This window comes from Phaseolus vulgaris, chromosome 9 (assembly GCF_000499845.2).
Source record: "Phaseolus vulgaris cultivar G19833 chromosome 9, P. vulgaris v2.0, whole genome shotgun sequence".
Taxonomy (NCBI): Eukaryota; Viridiplantae; Streptophyta; class Magnoliopsida; order Fabales; family Fabaceae; genus Phaseolus; species Phaseolus vulgaris.
The window spans coordinates 26244999-26261032 of NC_023751.2; positions in this window are offsets into that span (position 1 = coordinate 26244999).

The window sequence follows — 16034 nt, forward strand, 5'->3', positions numbered from 1 at the left end:
AGATATGATATCTTGGTAACTCAACAAATTATCATTCAATAAATTTTTCAGTTTGTAACAAAATCAATCATTTAATTTGTAAATAAGTGATGATAATAATAATTAAAAAAATATACAATAAAATAATTAAATACTATAGAGGAGTAATTAATGCAAATAATTTTAAAAAATTATCATTCTTTTAAATTCAAATAGTGAAATAGAGCTCGATAATTGAAAACAAAATTATGAATACACTTGTCATTTTTGTAGATCAATAAATTACCACTTAACACGAGAGGAATTTTTTTAATTTCTAATCAAACTAGGTAAACATTTTTGTAAATTAGCAATAAAAATACTAATAACGAAGGCAAGATACAATAAAAGAATTAAATATTGTAACGCGATAATTGATTCAAAACATTTTAAAACAAAATTATTAATTTTTAAATTCAAATATTTGAACATACTTCTCACCACTTTAGAGGGAATGGATATATATAACATTTAGGTAAATCAACAAATTATCATCTAATTCTGCACAAAACTTTTAAGTCTTCAATAAAATCAAATTAGGCAGTTGTTTATATATCATTACTCTTTCCTAAAGGAAAATGATTGTTTGACATTCATAAAAAAGTTGCACCTGTATACCTCCCTACTACGTGGCACATTTGATGACATGACAAAGGGTAATTTTGTCCTTATCTTAAAAAATTAAAAATGAGGTAAACAAATTGGTTTTTGATTTGAATGAAATTTTCGTTCTTTGTTTCACTGGAAACCTGCATCGAGAAGGCACAGTGGGATTGCTCCTTCAGTTCAAATTTTTGTGGCATTTAGAGTGTTGTTTGCAATGTGATTTGGGGGCTTCAAAAGGAGGTTTATTTTCAGTGCGTTTAGGATTTTATTGCATTATGGTTGTGATCTTGTTCTCTACTTTTGTGATTGGGTGCCATTGATTTCCGATTTCATGGTGTGTATTTTTTATTTCCATTTTGGATTTTGATTTGGGGGTTATTTAGGGTTTTGTTGAGTTTTTATTTTAGGAGCTATGTAGGATTCTTCTTGGGGTTTTAATTTTAAGGGTTATTTAGGGTTATAGGATTTAGGGATTATGATTTTTGCACTTCTTTGATTTGGATTATGCGTGTTTGTATTTCTCATGTGTTGAACATTGGAATGTATTCGATCTTAGTACTTGGAGAAAGAGAGAAACCAAATTGTATGAATGCCCTGAATTTGTGTCATGTTGTACATATTTTTATTTCACCTTTATGTAATGGAGATCCCATTAGGTTGCTGAATTTTACTGGGATTGTTATAGTTAAAGTTCTATTGTACTTTTATGATGAATGTAAAAATTATATGCACTTTTATGGTAACTTGTGATACCCCAGTTTGCAAGATGCAGTGGCAACAACCAATGGAACAAGACTTAATCGGATAACATATATTTGTCATCGCTATGTGTGGTTAAAGTTATTTCACCTGAATCCATTGTAGGAATATAAAAGAGAATTTTATGCCATAGGGTCGAATTAACATTCCTATTATTACCTTTCGAAAGAGTTGTTATGTATGATATTTGACAATTTTGTAACACATGTGTATTATGTCCGCATAGTGTAGATAATGTAGGGAAAAGTTGAAAATTTTCCAATTAATTAACTAACTTTATCGAACTTGTACACGCTTATCAAGTAAGCAAGAAATGACAAGAGAAAAACGAAAGCAACATCTACTATGAAACATGTTCGTGATGTGCATTTTTTTTTCTAACTCTTAATCTTTGAATCCAATAGTTGGAACCATCATCATTATTTCATTATTTAGGGGGTGAACTATTTTTAGTGTGAATTGATTTTGTGTATCATGAAAAAAATACCATTTTTTTTTAATTTATGCATTTCTTACCAAATTCGTTTCTTTATATGCATTTCCTAGCAAGGCTAAGTTGCTTAAAACTGAGATTAAAGTCAACTTTGGATTTGTGATTTCTTTAGTTGTATGGGGTTAGAAAATGAGAACCAAATGATGAAATTTTGAAACCATCAAAACTTGACATGTAATCATTATTTCATTATTTAGAGGGGTGAACTATTTTAACTCTTAAATGATTTTGTGTATCATGAAAAACAAATATCAATTTGTTTCAATTTATGCATTTCTTACCAAATTCACTTTTTTATATGCATTTCCTAGCAATGCTAAGTTGATTAAAGTGAGACTAAGTTCTGTTTGTTCAATTTCTTGCTCATTCTTGTTCAACAATAAACTCATTTGTTAATATTTTGACTCCATAAAACCAAAAAGTGACTAGTAAATGACATGAAAGAAAATGTTAGCAAATATACCACCTAGACAACTCAGATGACACGAACAAAATGTACTAGTTTTGTCAAAGTTTCCATTCTTGCAAAACAAGAAATACATTGCAAAAAAATGGATTCCAACTCTACATTGTATAATCATGGTACATAGAGTCAACTTAGTGAGATAAAGCCATTCCAAATAATCATCTCAACTTCAACTTGATTTGTTATCTAAAACACTAACAATTACTAGTGATTGAAAATCCATAAAAGTACTCGTGACCAATACATAAAACATTGGGAAGAAAAAATGTAGCTATATTAAGACTCCAAAAAAATCAACGATTCTTGTTGTTAAAATATGAAAATAGGAATAAATATATCAACACTTCCTTTTCTTTTTAGCTGAGCCACACTAAACGTATGTTGTGTATGCTTGAACTTATTTAATATATGTGTTTTAGTGTATAAGTATAATATAATGTTTGGAGGGTGTAATGTAATACTAAAATAGGTCATTGGAAGTGCTTAAGTACTTTAATGTGATGATTTTTGTGTGCAATTACCAGTTTCCTATTGTTTGCAACATGACTTCAAGTTCAAGACAAAGTGATGGTGAAGAAAAAGACTTCAATGTAAGATTGATTATATTGTAAGGTTGTTAATAGTTTTGTTATTTATGAAATGCATTAAACATTAATTATAGTGTGCTTTGAATTTTTAGGTTATAGTGACACACAAAGTGCAAACGGAGTACATTGTGGAAGTAGAATACATAATACAAATATCAACTACCGTTTTAAGAGAACTCCTAAGTAGGTGGAATGAGAGTAAACAAAGTTTCATGTTTAGGGAAAATTTAGTTCCTTTATCACTTATGGATATCCGTGTGGGATTGAGATTGCGTGTTGGGGGGGGGGAGCTCTAAATTTAGAGGATGATACAGAAGGGTTGGTGAATGAGTTGTTTGACGGAGAGGAGATTAATGTACGTAGTATTATGAAGAAAATGACTGATGAAAAATTTAGGATGAGAGAAAATGTTGATGATTTTTGTATGCTATACCTTTTGCTTTCACTTGTTTTTTTTATTTTCCTAGGAGTTATAAGAATTTTTGTAGCTTTCCTTTTAGAGTTTTAGACAATTTAGATGCACTCCACGTGTACAATTGGGGGGTGCAGTTCATGAATCAATTGTTTCCAGTGTAACTCGGGCTTCCAAAGTATATAACCAACAAATGAATCCTTGTGAGATATACTTAGTTGATTGTGTTGTTGTATTGCAGGCATGTACAAAATTGACGACAATGGATGATATAATGCAATGTTCATAGTCTTAAAACCAAGTTTTTTATTGACTAATGTTTTTGTGCAACAGGGGCAGTTGAACATGTTTGGCTTGATAAAGCGGGAAATAATTCTCGTTTTTCACGATTTTTGCAACGGTCATGCGTAAACCTTCGGTCAAGAAAGATACATGATGTTTTTTTATCAGTTGAGGTGGATTATATTGTTAACTTTGTGGTTGATAATTTTGCCTTAATTTCTTTATTATAATAAATAATATTGTATTTCAGATTTCATGGGAATGTCCCTTGACTGAAGAAGAACAAAACCTGGACATTGTTATTGAAGTCGTATGTGTTGGTTCACATGAAAAACATGAATGTACCGAGCCTCTTCTCTGAGTGAATGGGAAACAATTCTTAACCAGCATGAAGTTTCCCAAAAGCAAATTATAGTGAATGACAAAAGGCTATGTGATTTGCAAAAGAAAATTAGAATTTTGCAAGAACAAGTGCACAAAGCAAATCATTGGTGAATAGTACCTCCTGCTATTGAAGACCAACCTAGTGCTTGTGCTGAAGACAAACCCAATGTTGTTGAAGACGTACCCCTTGATGGAATGAAGATATATAAAATAACGTGTTTATTGCAGGGACTGCACTTAAACCGTTAAGTGAATATATAGTGAACTGGTGATACTTACCATTACTTAATTAACTTATTTAAGTGAGTTAATTTGACCATTTATTTTTTGTCATGTTGCAGTGTTCTTATTGACATAAAAAAGTTGATATTGACTGGGGCTGACTTGCTTTCATTAAGTCACAGGTCAAGAGTTAACGAGATGACACATTTCTTTTTATAACTTTTGATTTTTATTGAATTATAGTATGTAAATTGAAATAGTTGCAATGTATTTTTAGGTTATGCTATTTGCAACTGGTTTCTTCATGTTTGATGAATATCATAAAATTGGAGGGGTTGACCACTTTTGCTTTAATTCTTTCTTTGCGGTAAGTCAACTGTGTGTATTTATTGTTGTTTGTTTTTTTATGATGTTGGTGTTAATAGTACTTATTGTTTGTTATAAAGTCGCGTGATAAAAGAAATGACCATGAGTCCCACAATTTGGCAGAAGAAGGACTACATGTCGTTTTATAAAGAATGGTTTCTTTGAATTAGAAGGGCTATCACATTGTGAATTTGTGAGTGGTTTATTTATTTATGCTTAATTACATGTTAATGAAATTTTATTAATGTTACGTTAAATTTAAAATTTATTCACACATGTAGGTGTTTGTCCCCACGCTTCACAAACAACACTGATGGTGCTACGTCCTGAACCGCGATACTATGCAACTGTATGTTTTGGATTCCTTTCCTGGATTTATTGTCGAACGTAAAGAAATTGACAAAGCAATGCTATGTAGTTGCATTATGTTTAAAAGTCAATGAATTGATAATTGTGTTTAATTTGTTTTGAATGTTAAGGATTGTGATAATGTTCATATGTGTAGGTCAAACAACTTCAGGACTTGTTTCTTTATGTTGACAATGTTGCTTAAATAAACACTCCTCGTATTGGACTTGTAGAAGAAGATGTTCCTTTACAACCAAACACATAAATATATAAAACAAGTGTACTTGTTATTTTGATTGATATGTATATCGTGTTAATTGATGTGTTGTTGTATCATGTATGCAAGTATGATTGTGGGGTTATAGTAATGAAATATATGCAAATATGGAATGGGAAAGGTGACTTTGATGGCAAGACGATCCCAAAGTACACTACGGTAGTTATTAATTTTATATATTTCATAGTTTCATTTTTTACATTGACTTTGTGCTATAATGAATTAAACATGTAAATTTTAGGAGGATCTCCAAGTTTTGCGACAAGAAATGGTGTGCAACTGGCTTTTTGATGCTCGAAATATATATCGAGATAATCTTTTGAAGGATTTCAACTTGAATGGTCAACATTGATGATAGTGATTCATATTTGTTTTTTTTAGAAACTTTGTAATTGTAAAGTTACATGTACCATGTAACAGATGTTACAGACGCAGTTGAAAAAATTGTGCATCTTTTATTTTAAATTGACTGTGATACTGTTGTGTTAAATGTACAAGTACATGATCATTAATGGACTAGTTATTTTATATTGTTGAGGTTGCCGTTGGTTTATTTAAATAGTGTGTACGTACATATACAAACATAATTTTTGGGTGGATGGTTGTAAGGTTAATTTTGCATTTGTAGTTGCAAAAGTGATGTGGTGGTCATTGGGTTTTCTCCCATAATAAGTGGGGACGAGTGCATGAATAAGTGGTCATATGCATAATACTTTCTGAACACAACACATAATGTTCTGGGATTTAACTTAGTTAGTCCAAGTTTCAACTTTTGACTCTCACAGTGGTCATGGTAACCAGTGATCCCTGTCTAAATAAGTGGTGATCACAATTTAAGTTGTTCCAAATGGACGCTTTATACAATTTTTTAACTAGGTTTTTCAGAGAATGAGGATGGATTGTTGGACTTATTGGTAGTGGGTTAGATGGTCCCAAGTTTTTTTTTTTTGGCATTTCCAATTGGTCATGAGTGATGTGGTCGTCATTGAGTTTTCTCCCAAAATAACTAGAAATGAGTCCATGAATAAGTGGTGATATGCGTAATACTTTATGCACACAACACATAATGCTTTTGAATTTAATTTAATTTGGTCCAAACTTTAGTTTTTTTTACCGTGACAGTGGTCATGGTATGTGGTGATTCTTGTATATATAAATAACAACTTGCACATTACCTGCAAGTCTAGGTATTACATTTGTGTTGGAATTGCATTGTCGTACAAATTATGCAATATTAGTGGTATCAATATCAAGACCCTCTCATTCTTCCATTAGAAATTATTTTATTAAAGAATGAATGTTGTATGAAGTTAATGTTAGAAGATAGGAAAGTAGGAATTGCTTAAAATGTATGAACTTGACACATGGTTATAAGTATATATTTTCATCAATTCATATTAAATAATTATTATTTTATTAATATGATAAATGAACTTTTTATGTTTAGTACTTTTGAATTCATATTAGATTATTATTTTATTATTGTTTCATTATCAGTGAATTTTTTCATGAACTGTTTTTTAATTTATACTAAATTATTATTATTTTATTAATAATTTATGATTTTTTTCTTGAAATTTATTTGATTTCATATTATATTATTATCATTTTATTAACAATAAATGCAAGTTTTATATGAAAAATATGAATTTCTATTATATATTTTTTTTAACTGAATAATCTTTTCCACTGAAGATATTGAAGGTAGCATTGGCTATGTGCAGTTTTGTATTTATTTTTTGAAATGACATCTCTGATGAGGTTGGTAGGTGTTAGCATTAACTCATATTAATGCATTTGAACTACTATGATTTAATTGATTGAAAAGGCAAAGATAAGTAAGGCAAAAAGTTTCTTTAATACCCACTTACAAGAAGTACGTTGCCAGAATGAGTCCATTAATTCCATTAAGTGCTTCTTTTATTACATACCCACAACAAGGACGGTGGTGGAATGCTTCCATTTACTCCATTAACAGTTTCTTTCAATACACACCTACAAGAAGGTGATTTTCAACCTTTGCATTCAATGTGAAGTTCATTTCCAAACGCTGCATTCAATGCATTTGGATACTTCTTCACCTACACATTGAAAACCTCCACGCAAAGTCATGTTTTGTCATGTTTTTTTGCACTTTATTACAGTTTTGATATCTGAGTAATAGTTCATACTTGTTTTATTTTAATTTGAATATCATACAATATGGCACAATCTTATTTTATTTTGTAAATAATGTAGTATATTAATACTTACATACAAGATGTTTTAAAGATTATAGACTATGAATGAAATGGAGAATATTTGTCTGACTTCTTACTTTTTTTATTTTACTTTCAATAGCATACAAGGTGAGACAATATTCTTTTATTTATTTTACAATGTAGTATATTGATACTTGCATCCGATAATGTTTTTAATAATGCAAAATATTAACGAAATGGAGAATATTTGCCTTAATGAGATTCCCCTGCTTGAAGAATGTGAGACTTCTAACACAATTAATAATAAATGAATTAATAATGATGATGATTTGGTTCCTACAGTGGACATGTGTTTTGATAAACCTGATATTGTTAAATTTTGTTATCGACAATATGCCATTTCAAAGGGTTTTGGCATCAAAACACGAAGTTCTAAGAAAGGACCGGACAATGATGATTTGGTTCCTACAGTGGAATGTTAACTCATTTCTCTCGTATGAGGGAGCTTAATCAACACTTTTTCTTTGACATTGATTTCGACATTGATAACCGCATCCGTCATATTTTTTGGGCTGATGCACAAAGTCAAGCAACGTGGGAAAGCTTTGGGGATGTTCTATGTTTTGATACTACGTATTTGACTAATAAATATGACATGCCATTTGCACCATTTGTTGGTGTTAATCATCATGGCCAATCTATTTTGTTGGGTTGTGGACTACTATCTTTAGAAAACATAAATGGTTTTGTTTGGCTCTTTCAAACTTGGTTGCGATGTATGTCAAATAGGCCACCAAAAGGCATTGTGATTGACCAATACAGGGCAATGCATAATGCAATATAAATTGTTTTTCCTAATGCAAGTCACAGGTGGTGCTTATGGCACATCATGAAGAATATACCTGAGAAGCTACAAGGTTATGGTCAATATAAACAAATCAAACATGCAATGAAGACCATAATGTATGAGTCCACCAATGTTGATGAATTTTTGTCGTCCTGGAAAATTCATTAGTGCATTTGATTTGAGTAACAATGTTTGGTGACTACCCTATTTGAAGAACGACAACGTTGGGTGCCATGTTTTCTTAAGAATTTATTTTAGGCAGGGATGTCAACAACACAAAGGAACGAGAGCATGAACGCCTTTTTTTTATGGCTATATCAATTCAATGACTACACTCCAACAATTTGTACATTAATATGACAATGTACTACAAAAAAAACACAATTAGAATGTGAATCAGACTTTGCTTCGTTGAACACCGTTACTCCTTGCATGTCCTAGTCTAGCATAGAAAGACAATTCCAAATGGAGTACACACATGCCAAATTCAGTGAAGTGCAAGTAGAAATTTAGATTGAAAATAAATTGTGTTGCTCATAATGTGTTTGTTGAGGAACAAAGTTGTCGGTTCAATGTTGTTGAAGAGTCCTTCTGTAATGAAAGAACTAAACACATGAACTTTGAAGTGTGTTTTAATCGGGATAACCTTGATATTTCCTGCACATGCTGGTTATTTATGTTTAGGGGAATTTTGTGTCTACACTGCTTGGTTGTTATTGTGTAAGAAAAAGTGGCACAAGTACCAATGAAGTATGTGTTGACCAAATGGATCTTCGCCGAAAACACACCTACATAGAGCTTCATCTGGGATGAAGGACAATGATCCACAAATTGATAGATAGGACGGGTTGTGCAAGAAATTTTATGATATAGCTGAACTTGCAAGTGCCTCAATAAGTGCAACAGAACAATTACATAAGCGTCTTGATGATTTTCTGGCCAAACACAAGGAAAATCAACAAACTTCTACAATTGTGACCCAAGCAGTGTTGTTTGGCCTTGCTCCACCACCCATGTCACTTAATCATATCACTTTGAACATAAACATGGAAGTTCGTAGCCTAATCGCTGTTAAAAGAAAGGGACGACCATGGTCTACACGAAAGAAGTCATGGATTGAGAGAGGTCCTTGACTAAAAACCTCATGTAGTACACACCAAGTTGACATTATTCGTAATTCGGTTAGTGCAATGCCAAACTTTGTCCACATTTGAATCTAAATTCAGAGTTGAAATATTATATTTATGAATGCAATGGAGTATGACATATATGAAACATATTATAGGTCAACTGTTTTGGAATTAAATTTTTTCATACTCAAAACGAAACCCTAAATAACCCCTAAAATCAAAATCCAAAACGGAAATAAAAAATACACACCATGAAATCAGAAATCAATGGTACCCAATCACAAAAGTAGAGAACAAAATCGCAACCATAATGCAATAAAACCCTAAACCAAACGAAAACAAACCTCCTTTGAAGCCCCTAAATTGCACTGCAAACAACACTCCAAATGACACAAAAATTTGAACTGAAGGTGCAATCTCCCAACCCTAACATCAGTTTTTGGAAAATGCGAATTGAAGACGCAATCTACCAACCCTAACAATAACTTTCAGGAAATGCGAATTAAAAGCGCAATCTCCCAACTCTAACAACAACTTTTGGAAAATGCGAATTGAAGACGCAATCTCCCACCCTAACAGCAGCTTTCAAAAAATGAGAAAAACGCATATAGCACTACATTTCCAATTTTTTCCACCGCATCATTTCGACCCCATATTTATAATAAAATATTATTTTCCATGCCACGCCACTGATTGTAATGTGGCGCAACCACGTGGTAATTGTTTATATATCAATACTCTTTCCTAAATGAGTAACAACAATAATAATAATAATTAAAACTACTATACAAGAAAACAATTAAACACTGTAAACAAGGTAATTGATGCAAAACATTTCAAAACAAATATATTGTTTTTTAAATTCAAAACATTGGACGAAATATGAACACTTACATTACTACAAAAATCATTAAATAGAAACTAATTTTAAAGATAAAAAATAATTAGTTGCTATATTAAATAATTTAAATACTTTGTTAGAGACTAAATTATTGATATATAAATTAGTTTATGTTATTGATAAATAATTTATAAATTGGTATCTAATTAACTTAGTTAATATAACAACTACTAATTATTTTTAACTTCAAAATTGGTTTCTATTTAGTGTTTTTTTAGTAGGGTATATAGTGGATAAATTTAACATTTTGATAACTCAACCAATTATCATTTAACATTGCACAAATTTTTTAATTTTCCAATAAAATCAAACACACAATTCGTAAATGAGTAATATTAATAATAATTAAAAATGTTATACAATAAAATAATTCAATACTGTAAAAAGGTAATTGATGCAAAATATTTCAAAACAAATATATTATTTTTCCAATTCAAATATTGGAACATATGTCAACGTTTGAAAGAGAGTGATAAAATTTGACTTCATGGTAACTTAGTAAATTATCATTTAACATTGCATGAAACTTTTCAGTATCCAACAAAGTCAAGTACATAATTCGTAAATGATTAATAATAATAACAATAATTAAAAAATCATGATAGAATCAAACAACTTAATATTTAAAAGGGTAATTGATGGAAAAAAAATTTAAAAAAGAATTTACTATTTTTTTTAATTCAAATATGGAGAATAGATATGCCATTGTGTGGTAAGGCAACACATCATTTAATACTTAAAAAAAAACTTTTCCATTTGTAATAAAACCAAACACACAATAATAATTAAAAAAAATATTATACAATAAAATAACTAAATACGGTAAAGAAGTAATTTATACAAAATATTTAAAAACAAATTAATTGTTTGTTAATTTCAAATATTGAAATAGACTTCGATAATTGAAAAAGTGTGAACATATTTTTTTTTTAAACTTAATAAATTATGACTTAAGTGCAGATTTTTTTCTTCAATTTCTAATAAAATCAAACACATAATTCGTAAATAAGTAATAATAATAATAATAATAATAATAAAAACATGATATAATACAATAATTAAATTTTGTAAAAGAGTAATTGATGCAAAATATCTAAATACAAATTTAATGTTATTTAAATTCAAATATTGGAACAAATCTCAATGATTAAAAAAGTGAACAAATTTAAGCTTTTGGTTAGTCCATTATTATTTAACACTCATGAAACTTTTCAATTTTCAAATAAAATCAAACAAAAATAATTTTGTCCATGCAACTTTCTCACGTAGTGTCCCCAAGAGCGACACTAAGTTTAATTATTCTTGGAGATCACACATCGACTAGAGATTAAGACATTTCATAGTATATAAATGGGTGCTAATCTCACCTTACAAGCTAGTTTTATGAGGTTGAGTTTGACTTAAAGTCCACTTCTTAATATGGTATCAAAGCCATTTCGAGCCTATTATAACGATTGTTTGTTGGGATCATCAGGCCACCTGCTATCGGTCTGTTATCGGACCACCCATAACATCTAGTCCCATGCACGAGTTGGTAGCCTCAACGTGAGGGGGGGGGGTGTTGGAGACCCCACATCGACTAGAGATTAGGACATTTCATAGTACATAAGTGGGTGCAAACCTCACCTTGTAAGCCAATTTTATGAGGTTGAGTTAGACTTAAAGTCCACTTCTTAATAGTTATTTAATTATATATCCATTTTAGTGTCTCACAAACCTACACTATAGTTAAATAATATATATTCTTTATGTAGGCTTAACCAACACTACCTTGTACATTTATGTCCCATTGGAGGCCGTCTCTAATGCATAGCCACGAAAAGATTAACTTCCATTTCTATTGGGACGCTAAGCCCACACTAGCCCCATGTAGCATCTCTCTTTTGGTATTTACATCACTCTTTTGGGGACTCTTCCATCATTATTTCTTGTAGTGATTTGTGGTAGTGGATCATTTTTCTAAAATGGCTCATTTTATTCAATACCACAAAGTAGATGATGCTTGCAATATTGCCAATCTTTTCTTTAAGAAAGTTGTTAGATTGCATGGGCTTCATAGAAGTATAGTATCTGACAAAGACTTTATGTTCTTAAGTCACTTTTGGAAAACATTATGGGGCCAACTTGGCACTAAACTGATGTTTTCTACTACTTGTCATCCCCAAACAAACGGCCAAACATAAGTGGTCAATAGAACTTTGTCCCAAATGTTAAGATGCCTTATTTTAGGGAATCCTAGGGTGTGGGAGGACTTACTTCCTCATATTGAGTTTGCTTATAATAGAGTAGTTAATTCTACTACTTCTCACACCCCTTTTGAGGTTGTGTATGGGTTCAATCCCCTTACACCTTTTGACCTACTTCTTATTCTTGTACTTGATGAAGTGTTGTAAAAAGATGGTTCTGAAAAAGCTACATGTATTAAAAACTTGTACCAACACATCAAGCGCCAAATAGAAAGGAAGGTAGACAAGTATGCTCAACATTTAAATAAGGGGTGCAAAGAAATGATCTTTAAACCTGAGGACCGGGTATGACATCACTTGAGAAAGGATTGTTTTTCTACTCAAAGGAAACCCAAACTCCTTCCTCGTGGTGATGGTCCCTTTGAGATCATTAAAAGGATAAATGATAATGCTTATAAGTTAGATTTTCCTGAAACATATTTAGGGAGTAATTCTTTTAATGTTAGCAATCTAACTCTTTTCTCTACAGGTGTTTCAAATTCGTGGACGAATTCTGTCCAACCCGAGGAGCATGAGGGAACCCTGAGTGATAGAGCAACCACTGAACTAGCCCAACCTTCCAAACGGATGACTAGGAGCATCATACAGAATCCAAGACTAGGTCAGGTTCAACCCATAGTCAGTGCTTCAGAGCCTCTTATTCATCAGAGGATTAATAGGAGCATAGCCCATATAATTTGACCTGAGCACTAACTATTTTCCTTGCTTTTGATTTCAGTAGATTAGGGTGTACTTAGCATAAATTGGGCAAGCCCACCTCAACCTAGCTTATAGAAACACCTCCCATGTGTTGCCTCTATGCATCACTGTTTGACCTACCTTTTAGAAAGTTCACCCATGGTGCGACATCACCTACGTTAAACCTAGATTCTAGAAGCTTTGTGTAAATTGTCGTCCCTACCCTTCACTCTTGTTCTCCAAGGCACTTTCACCTATAAATAGAGTGTCTTGCCTCATTGTAAGGGACATCGAAATTGAAGTAAAGAAACTCTGTTAGAGTGATTTCCTTGTGTGGTTTCCAATTTATCTTTGAGTCTTATCTTTAGCAAAGAATGCTTCAAGTGGCAACTCCCCCTCATTCATCTTGGAGCTCCCTTTTCCAAGTGGCGTGATTCAATCCCACTTCCCCATATCTATAAGCTTTCTTTCATTTTAATCTTTCCTTCATTCTTCCTTCCATTTCTCCACATGTTCTCCATTTATTTGGTTATGTATTTTTAAATTCCGCCTAATGATATCTTGTCTTAATTCCTTGCTCATCATCATCATCATCTTATTACTTGTGTTTTTCCCTTTAATCTTTTGAAGAGAACCTTCACACTTACTTAACCACTTGGTTAAGTTCGTGCCTAGTCACAATTTTAATTCAAGTAAAAGTCCTAAACACATGTGCAAAGCTAAAATAAATTCACATCAAGAACAATGACAACAAAGAAATCCAACACAGTAGACATCCTCATTGTGATACTTGACACAACTATGGAGACAAATATCTTCTACATGTAATATAATCTTTAGTTAGTTTCATGTAACAATTAGTTTATTTAATGAAAAAGTTTTGTAATATCTACATGTTTTGTATTTATATTTTTTTAATCCTATTACTACCTTTTCTTAAACCTTTCTAAACTAATGTAAATAAAGTTAGAAGTGTTGAACATTTTAGGGCAAAAAAAAACATTATCTTAGGCCAAAACCATAATAAGTGGGTCACTTCGAAAGGCTTGATGAGACCTCTAAATATGATTATGTATGTCAAGATAGACAATTTTTCATAGTTTTCATGTGGATCAACACAATGGTGCTACTTATAGGCTCGAGAAATACTCATAACACCTTAAAAAACCGTGTCAAAATTTGAAGAAAATAGATTTCCAAAGGCCAAAACCATACCAAGTGTGATGTGAGTTGATTTTAAGATTGGAAATTTTATGGGTTGCACTTTGTTTATGAGTTTTTTATTTAACAATTATGGTGATAAACTCAAAAAAGATTGTCACAGGACACGAACTTAACCAAGTGGTTAAGTAAGTGTGAAAGTTTTCTTCTAAAGAGCAAAAGAGAAAACACAATATATGGTGAAAATGACGATGTAGACTTGCGAAATTAAAGGACATAAAATGGAATGAAGCGAGATGAAAATTGAATTAAAGGAAAAACACAAGGATAAGCAAAAGAGTGAAAGAGAAAAGGCAAAATGGAAAAGAGAAATAAAGGAAAAGATTAAGAGAAAGAAATCTTATGGAGGAGATAACTATGGAGTGGTCATGCCACTTGGAATGGTGAATTTTTCCAAGATGAGTGGTCAAGAGCCACCACTTGAGGTGTACTACACTCAAGATAAGACCCAAGAACAATTTAGGAGACAAAACTCACTAATAACTCAAGCAGAGTTTCTCTTCTATATTCAAATTCAAGTGTGATTACATGGGGAAAGGCACCCTGATATGATTTGATTTTAGGATTGTTCATTTTATGGTGTGACACTTTACTTAGATTGGGATTTTAGGAATTTAAGAGTGAAGACCTTAGGAAAATCCCCACTGGACATTAACTTAACCAAGTGGTTAAGTAGATGTGAAAGTTCATTTCACAAAGGCAAAAGGAAAAGACAATTATAAGGTGAAAATGATGCTAGAAGGTGCGTCATTAAAGAACAAGAAAATGAAACCAAAATAGAATTGCCGAATGGAAACAAGAAAAACCAAACAAGAACATGATACAAAGAGTAAAAATGGAATGACAATGGAAGAATAGATGAAGGAAGGAGAAAGCTTATGTGATGGTTTTGAGAAGTGAAACACGCCACTTGGAGTGTGATTGGCCTCCAAGATAAGTGAAGATAGTCGCCACTTGAGAGCTCTCAATACTCACAAGATAAGACGTAAATGCTAAGAGAAATTCAAACCTCACTAACACCTCACACAATATGTGCAGAGTAACTCTTCTTCTATTAATTTCAACTTGAAAAATACACTAGGTAGGCCTCCTATTTATAGGTGAAGGAACCTTGGAGAGCAAGCTAAAGGGGTAGGATGGGAAAAAGGAAAAAATGGGCAACCTTAGGGTTTGACTTAGTCAAACCCGCATCCTAGGTTTGTCCTTCTAGAAACTAGGTCAAAATGCCTTCCAAAAGGGCTAGGAACAAGCTAAAATGCTACATACACCCCCTATTATACTAAAAGCACCTTATTTTAGCCTATATTTGCTATTTGGACCCCTAAAGTGAGCCCAAATTATTTACAAACATATTCTATTTTTTTTAAGAAGACCAAAAGGAAGAACTTTTGATATTTGGGCTTATAACTTCTTCTTTGGGTGATTCTTTCTCGAGGGTGTGTAAATAGAAAAAATATATTCCAGATTGTAGAATCCAGAAAGTATTTTCATATTTGGAAATACCTTATGAATTCTACAATTCATAATGTATTTTTTTAAGGGCAAAATTATCTTTTCGCTTGACCTACGAGGTTGCGAGGAGAAGGTTTA